The 13,162-nt window shown below is 37.0% G+C and overlaps 1 protein-coding gene across 1 annotated transcript in view; it reads right to left on the bottom strand.

Moving 5' to 3' along the window:
* Positions 1-9,759, bottom strand: part of LOC130081683 (kelch domain-containing protein 8B-like) — a 159,685-nt gene extending 149,926 nt beyond the window's left edge. The window contains exon 1 of the mRNA XM_056246395.1: positions 9,492-9,759. The gene's annotated coding sequence lies outside the window, so the exon portion shown is untranslated. The remainder of the gene's footprint in view (positions 1-9,491) is intronic.
* Between the last annotated feature and the right edge of the window lie 3,403 nt (positions 9,760-13,162).

The following is a 13,162-nucleotide window of genomic DNA, read 5'->3' as shown; positions in this document are numbered from 1 at the left end:
ATGGGGTCAAAAACAGCACTGTACAAATGGACAAAAACAGTTATATTGAAATATATTCTTTTGTATTGCCAAATCAAACAGGTTTGGAACAAAATGAGGGTGAATAAATGATGACAGATTTTTCTTTTCATTTTTGTGTGAACTATCCCTAGGTGTTTGAATATGGATATTAATAAAAGGCAGATATGCCAGATAAGTAGGGTTTGGATCTGGATTGAACACACACACACACACACACACACACACACACACACACACGGATTAAACAAGTAAATTGCATAAATGAAATGTTAAATGTCTGTGCAGTGATCTCTGTTAAACTTCAAGAGATTTGTAGAAAAGCACTTTGCAGTCTGTCAATGCCCAGGATTGCATGCAAAAGGCCCCTTTAACTTCCTTGCCTCTGCTTTCTTTTCTGTCTTTTTCCACAGAGAGCTCAAGGTGACATGTCTTTTTAAACACTGACCTTTTTTAATATTCTGGAGTGCTGGGACTGAAGCTGGACATTGAGCAAGAGTGTCTTTAATTAAAAGAAGTCTCAGATTCTGTAACACCTTCAAAGCTTCAAACCTTATAAATACCAGGATTGTGTGTCATTCAGAACTGAATTGAACTGAAAATGTCTTTTAAATTCTGAGTTTGACTTTATAGCAAACATTATGCAGAATTGTGGTCTGAATTGGAATAAGAGAGTAGAATTAAAATAGAATAGAATTTTTTTTAAAATCCAATGAAAATACACTACCGTTAAAAATTTGGAGGCAGTAAGATTTTTTTAAGCAAGGATTTTAACCCGACATTTTAAAACGACATTAAAGACATTTATGTAACAAAAGATTTCTAATTCTAATAAATGCTGTCATTTAGAGCTTTCTATTCATCAAAGAATCCTGAAAAAAACGTTATCAGTGTCCATAAGAATATAAAGCAGCACAACTGTTTTCAAAATTGATAATAATCAGAAATGTTTCTTGAGCTACAGCATTTAGAATGATTTCTGAAGGATCATGTGACACTGAAGACTGGAGTAATAATGCAAATTCAGCCATCACATGAATAAATTAATTACATTATAAAATATATTAAAAAAGAAAACCTGTTATTTTAAATTGTAATAGTATTTTACAATAAATTACCATTCACTTTTTAAACATTTGCAGCAATAACCTCAGAAGCAATCTGTTTTTGCCAATGTTTCTTTTGAACATTGAGCAGTTTTTGGTTGTGAAACCACAGAAATTTAAATTCCAGAAGAAATGGGATAACCTTTTACAGGTGAGAATGTGTTGGATTGAGTTTTTGTGTGTATTAACTCAATATTAGATGTTTACTTTTAATGTTTTTACTTTTACTATGCTAACTTTTTAATGTTGTGTTAGCTGATGCCTTTGTCTTGTTGTATTGTGTTAGTTTAGCAAAATCATCTTCTAAGTCTGTCATATATATATTCAAAATTGCAGACAGTCACGGACCGGCATTGACCGTTCCAATATGGCGGACGGACGGCTTACGTATAGTGGCCCATTGGAAAGGGCGCTAATGAGGAATCTATGTCTATAGTACAACTGATGTACTCTCAACGACTAAAGAATAACCATAATGCACTGTGAGAGTCCCGCACCGAATGAATTCCCGTGTGTCGCCTGCAGCTGAATCATCCATTTCCACCGCTGGCTAAAATGTAATATCATACAGGTATAAATTCCTTTTAAATTGATTTAATTATTTAATTAAGATTTATACATGTTTCCATGACAGAGATCAAGATAAATCTTTGTATTACTACTGCAGCTGCCAGTTTGCTAAGTTTCAAATGATGATTAAACAGCAAGCACAAACTGCAAAAGCAGCAGCCCTTCCGGCACACTCAGTTTTCGAATTCACTCACTCGTTTTCATTCACACCTTCAAGTGGCCTATATTGGAGTAACGTACGGAATAGTGAATGAGGGTATAGGGGGCGATTTTGAGCACAGCTTATGTCTCCCTCATCTATAGTGCTGGGGGTGCTCCAGGACAGGTTTGAAAACCACTGGACTAATGAAGTCATATGCTTTGTGAATTCAGTGAGTTCTTCATGTCATTCCATTTCAACATCTTGTGTAGTGTAGCTAATTTAATTCAAAATCACTTCAGGAGTTGTAAAGGAACCAATTTTTCAAGGTCCATGCATTAGGTCTCTACTCTAGCTAGAGTTAGCATTGCTGTTCTTCGTGTAGCCTACTTCAAATACTGATACTACAGTGGTGTTAGATGGTGGAAAATACAAACACAGCTCCTCAGACAGAACTACAATTGGAATCTAATAGGATCTCTTAACATGTCTTATCTTTTCGTTTAAAAAAATAAATATGCCAACTCCTGACTGACTACATTTATTCATTTAGCAGATGCTTTTATGCAAAGAGACTTACAAATGAGAAACATCACAAACAATTTATCATGAGTCAACAATATTTGCTGTACACAATGCCAGATTTAACTAGATTAGTTGCTTCTTCAACAAATGCCAATGTTTGAGTGAACGATTTAGAACTAGAAACTAAACAACTAGACAGAAACAGAGGGTAGCGTGTACAATTTAGTTCTTAAAAATTGCCGAAGTTAAGAGAAACAGTTTTTCATGAGAAAGGCAAGCAAGGAGAAAAGGATTACCACTGTGCTAATCTGCAGTCCAGTGAAATGATCAGGACCACTTGAGACACAAATAAAGCCTGCTTTCTGTACAACAGTTCATCTCATTCCTCATCTTCCTCTCTTGCTCGCTCACACACACACACACACACACACACACACACATCCTCATTCCATAATCGTGATGTTAATCTGAGGGACTTGCATTACTCTTTATAAGCAGAGACCTGTCACATAGGTTCAGTGCCTAAATAAAATAAAGGTAACACTTCCATTCCATTTTAATATTAGTTAACTATTATTTAACAAATCTCAACTTACATTAACAATGAACAGAACAGCTGTATTTTTACTAACGTTAACAGAAAAAAATTCATTTGTTAACATTAGGGTTTTTTTAACTCTGTTTTTATTCATTTTAACATTAGCAAACATTAATAAACAGCTTAATGTAAGCAATATATTGTGCATTGTTAGCAAACGCATTAACAAATGTTAATTAATGGGACCGAATCAGTGTTAACTTACCTAACAGCAAAGGTAAAATAAAAGGTTTACTTCCAAATCAAATCGACATCAACAGCAATGCTAGGAAGATGTTTAAATTGCATGCTGACTATCCTAAACATTTATACCCATAAAGAGAAAAAAAACGTTAGCCATGTTCCAACCTTAACACTAGTAAAGTTAGCTAACGTTATAAAGAGCACACAGTCAAAAAACAAAGACATTCCTTATTAGCTAAACTTGTACAAAGACCAACCTTTAAAAATAAAATATTTATGCACTATGACTAAATGATTATCAAATTGCCTCTAAAAAAATACCGTAGGCTACTACGACAGTTAGTATATGGTAGGCTACAGTAAAGATAAGAAACAGTAAAAATATGGTACTATGTCTGTGACGTGGTATTAACTATTATAGCTGTGTTTTTTGATAATGTTTTTGTCCGAAAATATTTTACCTGCAGTCGCTCACGCAGATAATGTGTGATTGAAGGCCGCGTCTTCATGATCGACTAGCAAACGATAGGACGCTTTTGCGGATTGTTTCAGATGTTCGTAGGTGTAAATATCCACTTAGTCCCCGTGCTCTTTTTGTTCACTGCATTCTAAAGTGCCGCGTGATTTCTAGAGTGAAATCCGTTCCAAACCAATGCGCGAGCTGTAACTTCGGAATTCAAATGGAACCATTCGCTAAATTCACGGAAAAGAACCGACACAAAAGTATAAAAAATATTGAGAAGGAAATTGTGAGCTCTCTTCGTTCGGGCAAATGATAAGGTGATTTTTTTTTTCAACAACACCAAAAAAAGAAGTGTTTTTCAACGGCTCTGGTCGTACCGTAATTTTGAGATGACACGTGACGTTCTATTCGATGAGGTGGTACAGCGGTCACATGGTCCACCGTACAACAAGTAGGCTCCTGGCTCTTTGAAAATTTAGACCTACTAGAAGGCTAAATACAAGCTCTACCACGACGTGAATGCTTTTTACAAGTTGAAATCTCTAATTGAGCTAATCAAGACATTGCGTGAACACTAATTTTGAAGCAGTTATGTTTATTTTTTAACTTGATAAGACAGTTTGGAATGTGTGTAGTTTTAACAAAACATCAAAGTATCGTTAAGTTATGTTTACCACTTTACTCATAAATTGAAGGGAAAAAAACATTATAAAACCCATAGGAAAATCTCGAGGGAACCAGTGGCGAATTAGTTTTCCGGGGTTTTGACATCATCCCTGCACCACTCCATTGTTGCAAGTGGGAGGGAAAGTTATTTTGGTTAAAAATTACGAGGGCACATGAATGGAAAAATATTACGATATAATTTATAAGTAGGCAATATTCCATAGAAAAAAATAAGAATTGTCCATTTTAATATCATGGTGACTTTAAAGGTTTCTCAGACTCGTTTTGTAAACACATAAATTGATTTAATGACACCATATAATAAATGGCACCCATGGTCACCTATATCGCCTAAAATCAGACCTAACTTTTCATGATGAAGCACAAGTAGGCTACAGCTGTACTGCACATCTCATCTTTGCAGTTAACCAAAAATAGGCAATGGGCCACAATTTGTTGCACCAACAAATATGAAGTTGCCAACAACAAAATATTGGTCTGCATGACCTGAAACGCACTGTTATATTACATACTGATCTTGTTCAAACAAATTATATGCTATTTTAGAGTATATACTATGGCCCTTTCTTCTCTCTGCATGCATGAAAGTCACTGTTTCCAGAAAACCAACCTTTCGCCAAACAGTCTGTGTGTGCAGGTGTGTTGGTGTGCGAGTGGGTGGTGTGAAATTCAAAGCATATTAATGTGAGCATGTTCTCTAGATAGCTATTAACAAGTCTATAATTAATGTTGTAAACTTAGGGTGTCGGGGCTGTGAAGGGGAACCAGTGGCCGCTGGCTAAGTGAGTGTATTGAGAGGCCATCCATCTCCTGTGACCGTATCACTTGTCTGTTGGAAGAGCACTCCGCAGGAAGTCTAGAAGGGAATCCCTACAGGCCATTGTTAGGCACATAGTTCCCTCTGGGTTATGTATTTGAGGAGATCTGAGACTAACTTTTAAGTAAATAGAGGGAAAGACCATGGTGAATATAATTGGAGATCCATGCACAATAATTGTCTCTTTTTACATTTGCACTTTGATTAAAAACAAGTGGATTTTGCCTTTATACACCGCTGTAATATCTCTGATTGGGGCCTCACCTTAGATGTTTGAAAGCACAGTGAGGGGCTGAAATAATGGGGACTGTGAAGGACGAAGCCCCCCTTCACCCAACCTGCTCAATGAAATGACTGGATTAGGCAGTTAATTGCCCAGCGCTCGGACATGGATTGACATCCATGTAACAATTACACTGTAAACTGATGGCGCTTTGCTAATTTGCATTCAGTCATGTTTGCTTTCAACGATTATTGCACAGGCTGCAGTTTCTAGATATGACTTTCTGCTCTCTGTGAATCAGCCTTAAGTATCTCTCTTCATGGTGCCTGAGTTAAAGGGTTTACCAGTTCTGTTTCTGGGGACTTTGTGTTATTTAGTAGAATTGGTGTCAGGTCACACTGAAAGGGGGGGCGAAGAGGCACATCCCTTAAATCCAAGAACTACAGAGAGCCATAAAAGACGGCATTTATTGGGAGCACACACAACTCATTACACTTCTCATTAATTACCAGATGACAAAGCAGCCACTTGCATATCAGCCTGTGGTGCAAATGGGAAAAAGTGCACGTTAATTTTCTAATGATTATGCAAATGATCGCCAAGCAGGCGAAGGTTATCACGTCCGCACGCAAGGCAGTAATTACCGCCTCCAGGGATAAGCACGAGACTAAATCATTAAGCAGAAGAGTTTAGTATGATGCAGCAATGCATTTAAAACATCACCTTAACAATCAAATAGACCTAAGTTGTCAAACTAAAAAGTTTGACATTTAGAAATTAATAGAAACTTTTAGGTACACTTAAAAAAACATAGTATCTTAGCATATTTCTATTTAGGTAATTTAATTCTAAATCCTCCCCTTAGGTTGTAACGCTTTAAAGTTTGTTACATTAAGTTTTAACTGTTCCTCTAGTCCAGGGATATCCAAACTCGGTCTTGGAGGGCCACTGTCCTGCAGAGTTTTGCTCCAACTTGCCTCAACACCTGCCTGGACGTTTCTAGCAGAGATGGTCTTATTATTGGGAGATAAGAGGGCCAGTGGCTCTACCATTGGAGAATGCGTAACGGCTAACTTGGGTCATGTGTGCTTTGGTAATCAATCATATTACAGCCTTGACATCATTAAATTTTGTTCAAAGTTGTGCAAAAGTCAGTCACTGTTTGTTGGATATATAGAAATGAATGAGAAGTGCCATAAACTGAATCATAACTGTCGCGTAATTGTCAGTCAGTGACTTCTCTTATAAGGGTATGCTTACACAACACCAATTTTAACTGAAAGCTGAAAACTTTTTGTGCGTTTTGGCAGTTTATTTACACAACAACAGTGTTTTGGGGGCCTGAAAATGCAAGGTTTTGAAAACGGGTTTCAAAGTGCAAGGTTTTGAAAACGATGCCTTGATCATCTCCATTTAAACAATAAAAACGTGAATTTGTGAAAACGGTGATGTCATGCACATGCGTATTATTTGTTCATGCATGCGTATTACATTTTTGTGGGGTGTTTATTGACAAAGTGAAATTGCCAACTGCTGGCCTGGCATGCATAATACAGCAATTTTTAGCCATTTTCACAGATCCTTGTGAACGGGAATCTTTTTGACTACATTTTGGGGGTGTAAACTCTAGAAATAGATCAATCCAAAAGGAATGTTTGAGAGCAAACATGTTGAAGATTAGCCGATGGGCTGTCGATTCATTAATAAGCTATTCGTTGATAAGCTATTTCCTCACAAAATCGGTTTATTCAGTATAGTGAGGCCTCTTCTCCTTTGATGCATCCATTATAAAACGGCTTCATGTCACCTTCTCTGCACACCGCAGTGTTAGCAGGCATTACACTTTTTTTCGGCTAAGGTTGCAGGCTTGCCTTCAAGTGGCTTTGTAGTATACCTAGTAAGACTCTGGCTGCGTCCAAAAACTTAGGCAGCTGACTTGTTGCCACGGTGCCCTATCAGGCAATGACTTGCAGGCAGCATTTGCATATGAAGGTTCCTCACGAAACTGATTTCGGACAGACTTCTGCGGCAGCGTAACGGTTTAATGATCTACAGCAAAATAGAGAGAGCTTCGGTGAAAACTAAGCTATTTAATTACTACAATAGTAAAAAAACAAATTACAATAGTAATTTCTCGCAAGAAAAGTGGAAACAGTTGGTCAAAAACGTATCATCTGACCATCAACCGCAACTTTCAGACGCCATCTTTATTTTTCTAGCTTAACTGTCACAGAATGGAAAGCACAGGATTGTGGGATATCAAAGGCAGCGAAGGATACATCTATGCTGCCTTCCTACCATTGAATGCATCCTCTGAAGGCAGGATTTATCAGTTTTCGGACACAGCCCTTGATTCAGGTGTGTTTAATTGAGGTTGGAGCTAAACTCTGCTGGACAGTGGCCCTCCAGGAGCAGGATTGAACACCCCTGCATTAGTCAGCAGACCCCGGCTGAGGCGGCATATACTTGCTTAAAGCAGTAGTTTACAAGGTGAGTATGAGGCACAGCCCCCACAAACAGCTCCATTCTCAATGACAATTGTCCATTCTCTCTCATCTCACTCAAATTTGGATTTACTTTTTTGATACATGTTCCTGGTTGCATTGTGAACAATTTATCAGTGCATGTTATTCCAAAAGACAACATTTGTTTGTTCTCGTAATCTTTAATCAAAATGTAAAAACTCTCTGAAAGGACATCAGGTAGCCCATTCATTGTATTAACCAATAGCCAAAAAGCTATTTAGCCACTGTTTTTGCATCCATTCTGATATGAAAAACCCATCGCACAATTAAATTCCAATGGATGAAATCGAGTACCACCCTATTTTTGTCTCATTCAAAATTCTGTTTCACTCAGAAATACATTACAAAAATAAAGTGAGCCGTGAACACCCATTCATGTTGACTTTAAAGCAAATAACAAATCTCCAGACCCCAAACCTTCATTAAATCTATGACTTTTGAAATGACTGCTAATAATGGTGACTCCTGTTGTATTTTTCTCATTGATAAGTCAATTAAAGTGTTAGTTCACCAAAAAAAAAAAAAAATCTGTTATCATTTACTCAAATCTGTATGACTTTCTGCGGAATTCAAAAGAAGATATTTTGAAGAATGTTGGTAACCAGGCAATTTTGGATAACATTGACTTCCAGTGTATGGACAAAATATCTCAAAATATATTGTTCCACACAGAACAAACAGGTTTGGATATATGGATAAGTAAATTACAGATTTCTTCATTATTTTTAGATGAACTATCTCTTTAAAGCGTCTGCTCGGCTAAATAAACAAATGTTAACCTAAAAAAAACTTTGTTCAGGTGAAGGCAGTGGAAATGACATCTGAAGACAGGTTACACAAACTATGAGCATAAAATGATGAAGAGCACAACTGGGGATTTCATTACTTTTAGCTTGTTAAATGGCTTTGTAAAAACATTAATAACAAATTTAAAATGCCGTTTTAGATGAAAGAGAACAGCCATGCAACAGGTGATTAAATTAAGCGAGATTATTGCTCTAATGTACTGTGTAGGCTACTGTGACAATAAAAGCTCTTGTTGATATTGGATTTGTTTAATCAAGCGAATAATAAAGTTAGATGCCTCTCACTAAACAACATTCTCCATAATAGAAATGGCCACAAGCATCTTCTAAACAAATCCTTGAGAGCTATAGCAGTTCAGCATCATAGCAGTTGGGGGTTGTGCAGTGCTGACCTAATGCGGAACAGCATCTCCAAAACCCGTGAAAATACACTGAAGACACACTGCACACTGCCGCCTTACCCGGTCGTGAACTCAAAACATATGCCTGTATATTAAAAAAAACAGTAGCCTACATTCTACATCAACCAAAAAATCCTGAAATCAAGATTAAATCATAAGGGTTTCGTTGCAACCAAAAAATGTAAAAGCATCAGTGTTCCTAACACACGACTGTTAGGCTTCTCTATAGATACGCCTGACGGTCAAATATTTTATAGAAATTATAATTTAATTTATAATCGTTTAAATCTTAATATCGAATCGAAATACAGATTATGCTATAGGTGGATCTTCTCAAAAACAGGCACAAACAGTGCCTGGAGTAGGCTATAGGCTATGCAAAATAACACGACAAAACTTTCAACAATAACCTTCTCGTGCGTAGTATTACCTTTTCGTTTAGTCCTGCCCGTGCGAATCTCCAAAAGTCAGTGAATAAGAGGGAGCTTCTTCAAACTTCAATCAGATTTTCATCTCACCGTGCATCATACCGGAGACAGCGTTTTGCCAGCGGTTAGTTTGGGTTTCGGACAGATGCGTCTCGCACGACTATCTCCATTGGCTCAGCATCAGTTACTTCGCCCTCCCCTGAATGCTCACACGCGCTGTCTGCATCCTGGATGTATGCATCCCCTAGTTACTTTGACACATGAAGAGAACTAAAGTGAACAGTTTGTGATCAAAACTAACAAGTATAGCCTAGATTTATCTTACAGCCTTTTAATTTAACTTCAAAGTCTTCAAGGGTTCAATTGGTACTGCTTAAGACAAGAAATTGCTCGCTTTACATAATCTTATTCTGTGTTATTATTTGCAATGACAGAAAAGTGCTTGTTACTAAAATAATAATCATTGATATCTGATTTGTTGATTCAGTGCATTTCCCTATTCGTCACAATGTCAGTTAAAATCTTTGTTCTCGTCATACAGAAGAAAAGAAAAAAACACGTGCTTCCACTGGAATGCGGGATCTAGACTTTCGAAATGAAGAATTAGTGATCTATTTGCGATCCTCCCTCGAACCCTCCTGTGCCTCGCATGCTCCGACTATTATAACAAATTACATGGGTTGTGGGGGTGCAGTGAGTGACACAGCCTCACTAATGGAGTGCATCGGTGCAAGCTGTCATTTAGTGAACACTACTGCCCCCATTTGGTATTCAGTAACATTGTCGTGTATCAGCAACACGGTGACACACACCTTTAATTCCAGTGAATATCTCTCTGGAAAAAGTTTCTGTTTAGCCACATATGGTGAAGTCGTGACTGCAAAAAGGCCATTATTTAAAAAAGGCCACCATTTTGGCCCATCAAAAAAAGAAAGGAAAAAAAGGTGTGCGTGTGTGTGTGTGTATGCACTGAAAAAAATATGTTCATGATTTGTTATCACAACCTTTTTTCTTTTGTCAAATCAACTTAGATCATTTATGTGGTCCAGATAACATAATATTTTGAGTTTCTGTTGATTTAACCAATCTCCATTGTCTTAACTCAAATTTTTAATTTCAATTAACTCAAAATTTTAAGGCAACCTGGTTACTTACTTTTTTACGTTTTTATACATTACAGTATATTCAGACAAATTTCTTACAAATAATCAGCTGTATATATCCAATAGAACCACAAATGAAGCATGCCATAATTAAGGGCAAAGCAGATTAATCAGTCATGGGTCTGTATCCATGGAAATGGAGCTAAAATATTTTTCTCATTATTTTCGAGTCATTAGGCAAGATACAATACTCTGTGCTGTGGCCTAAAAGCAAGTTGTAATACACTTTAAATGTGGGCTAATTATGCGACAGTACCTCATTTAGCCTGTAATTGAAAAATGTCTGACTACCAAAAAGACAATAATGACCAAAACACATATTAGGGTAATGATTTAAAATGGAAGCGTGCATTGGTAAAATCAAGCAACAAATATAGAAGAAAAAAAAACCCGGTTGCTATAAGGTTTTTGGTCCATACATGAGATAAAATACATTTCAGATGAATAGAGAGAATAATCTCTGTTGCCCTTCTAATTGTTTGCTCAAGCAATAACAAGTCTTATTGTTACAATATATTGAATGTGATGAATAGACCTGCAGTCTTGCTCACTAACAAAGACAGAGATCCACATGAACAAACATACAGACAGCACACTATTCAGTGTAACTAATTATGACTCTCCTCACTGCCTCCATGGTGAACTCGATCAATTAATCTCATTTGCACATTCTCCAGAGGAGGAATTACTGCCCGTTGTCTCCAATCGATCACCTCACGCAGAGTCTCTGTGTGAGTTCACTGCTGAAGAGAGGAGGTCAGCAGGAGGAAATGAATGCTTGAGTCCACCTCCTCGACAGGCCAACACAAACACCTCAAACACAAAGAAGAAACAAACTGAGGTGGGAAAACAAAAAAAGGCATTTTGTCACACTAAATGGGGCATGATAGAAGCAAAAACCAACACTGCCTAAAAAAATCTGTATTTCATAACATTGTGTTTATAGCATGTATAGGCTATTAATCACGTGAGCAGGCACATAACTAGATATTCAGTAGCTTTATCTGAACAATTACAAAACAAAAACGAAAAATGGAAAAAGTAAAATTCAACCACTGTTTTAGCCAACACATTTTTTATTTAAAGTGTCCCATTCAGCATAAATTCACTGGACTAAAATCATGTAATTTGTCACATAGGCTATGCTAGTGCTTCCACCTACTGTTTGTTTATATGAACAACCTGTTTGATGATCCAACGTCTATGAAATTATAATACATTAAATAATAAAACTATAAATTATTTAATTTAATGACTTTGGAACAACCTAGTTTTGAAAAATACCATTGTAAAAAAAACCTTTGGGTACAGGGTACAAAAAGACCTCGACAGTAGGCTATACTTTCCAAAAAATAAAACAAACAGACCAAACCTTACTCTTCGCTCTCACCCTGACGTCCTGCTAGACAGTTCGAGCATCGGACTTTCCAAATGGTGCATTGCGGGTTTATGTGATTGAGATTTAATTTTAGAAATGTTTTCACCCAAAACTGAGTGACACAGTTTAAGTCTAAAGTTTTTAAACTTTAAGTCACAAACTACCTTGAAACTAATCACGTCAACATGCGGGCAGGCTTTTGCATATCATTAAGACCGCTCTGAAGCAGTGGAGTCTCAAGAGAAGACAGGTTATCACGGTATATTTTTCTGTTGATATGAAAAATCGGGTAGATTTAGCAATATAGTAGGTGTATGATGTATATTACGAATACGATGTTATGATGAACTACATGCCTTTCTCCACTGACGTTCTGAGTTGTTCAAAGCATTTGTAAGGATAGGCTAGGCCTACTGAATTTTAGAAGGCAGCTGACTGACTCTAAGATGTGAACATGAACATGGTTTGTGTAGCATTAGCAACACATTATAAGCTGTTTGATAACGTTGTCAAGCAAAAGGCTAATCATATTAATTACGGTTATGTGTTTGACCTTGTAAAGAGCGATACCAATGTGCAGAGTTTACCTCAGTAAATTGACTGGATCTCTGAGCTGGCGTGAGTGAGTGAAGATGCGTTAATTAGCATATTCATGAATCCGCATATAGTGGATGAAGCAAGGGTGTAGTTACATTCAAGCTATTTTAAGGCATGAATAATTTTATTTCACGGGAAAAAACGTTTAAATATGTCATTTTGGTGATTCAAAGATGAGTTTTAAGGGATACAATTATTGACTACTACAGGGGGACTTTAAATGGTTTATTATCAAAGACAATATATAAGGCTGCAACTGAATTCAAAGCTTCTCCCTGTTCAGTTAATTTCCACCACATAATTTCCACCACATTCAGCATCTCGTGTGCCCAGATCATGTGAGTGTAGAGTAGTAGATATACTGTGCAAAGCTGTTTCCAGTCATTTTCTGGAATACTGTAAGACTTATCAGTGTTTGGTCTTGTGTGTGGGAGTAGCTACTCTGTGCTTCTGTCAATGTGACTGCTGCCAGCTATCTATGCCATGCATCAGTGTTTCTGAAGAGATGCCACCCCAACAGAATGGCACTCTATAA

This window comes from Rhinichthys klamathensis, unplaced genomic scaffold (assembly GCF_029890125.1).
Source record: "Rhinichthys klamathensis goyatoka isolate OS25496 unplaced genomic scaffold, OSU_Roscu_1.1 h1tg000037l_1, whole genome shotgun sequence".
Classification (NCBI taxonomy): Eukaryota; Metazoa; Chordata; class Actinopteri; order Cypriniformes; family Leuciscidae; genus Rhinichthys; species Rhinichthys klamathensis.
The sequence above is the reverse complement of the archived record's forward strand: the minus strand, read 5'-3'. Positions and strand labels throughout refer to the sequence as shown.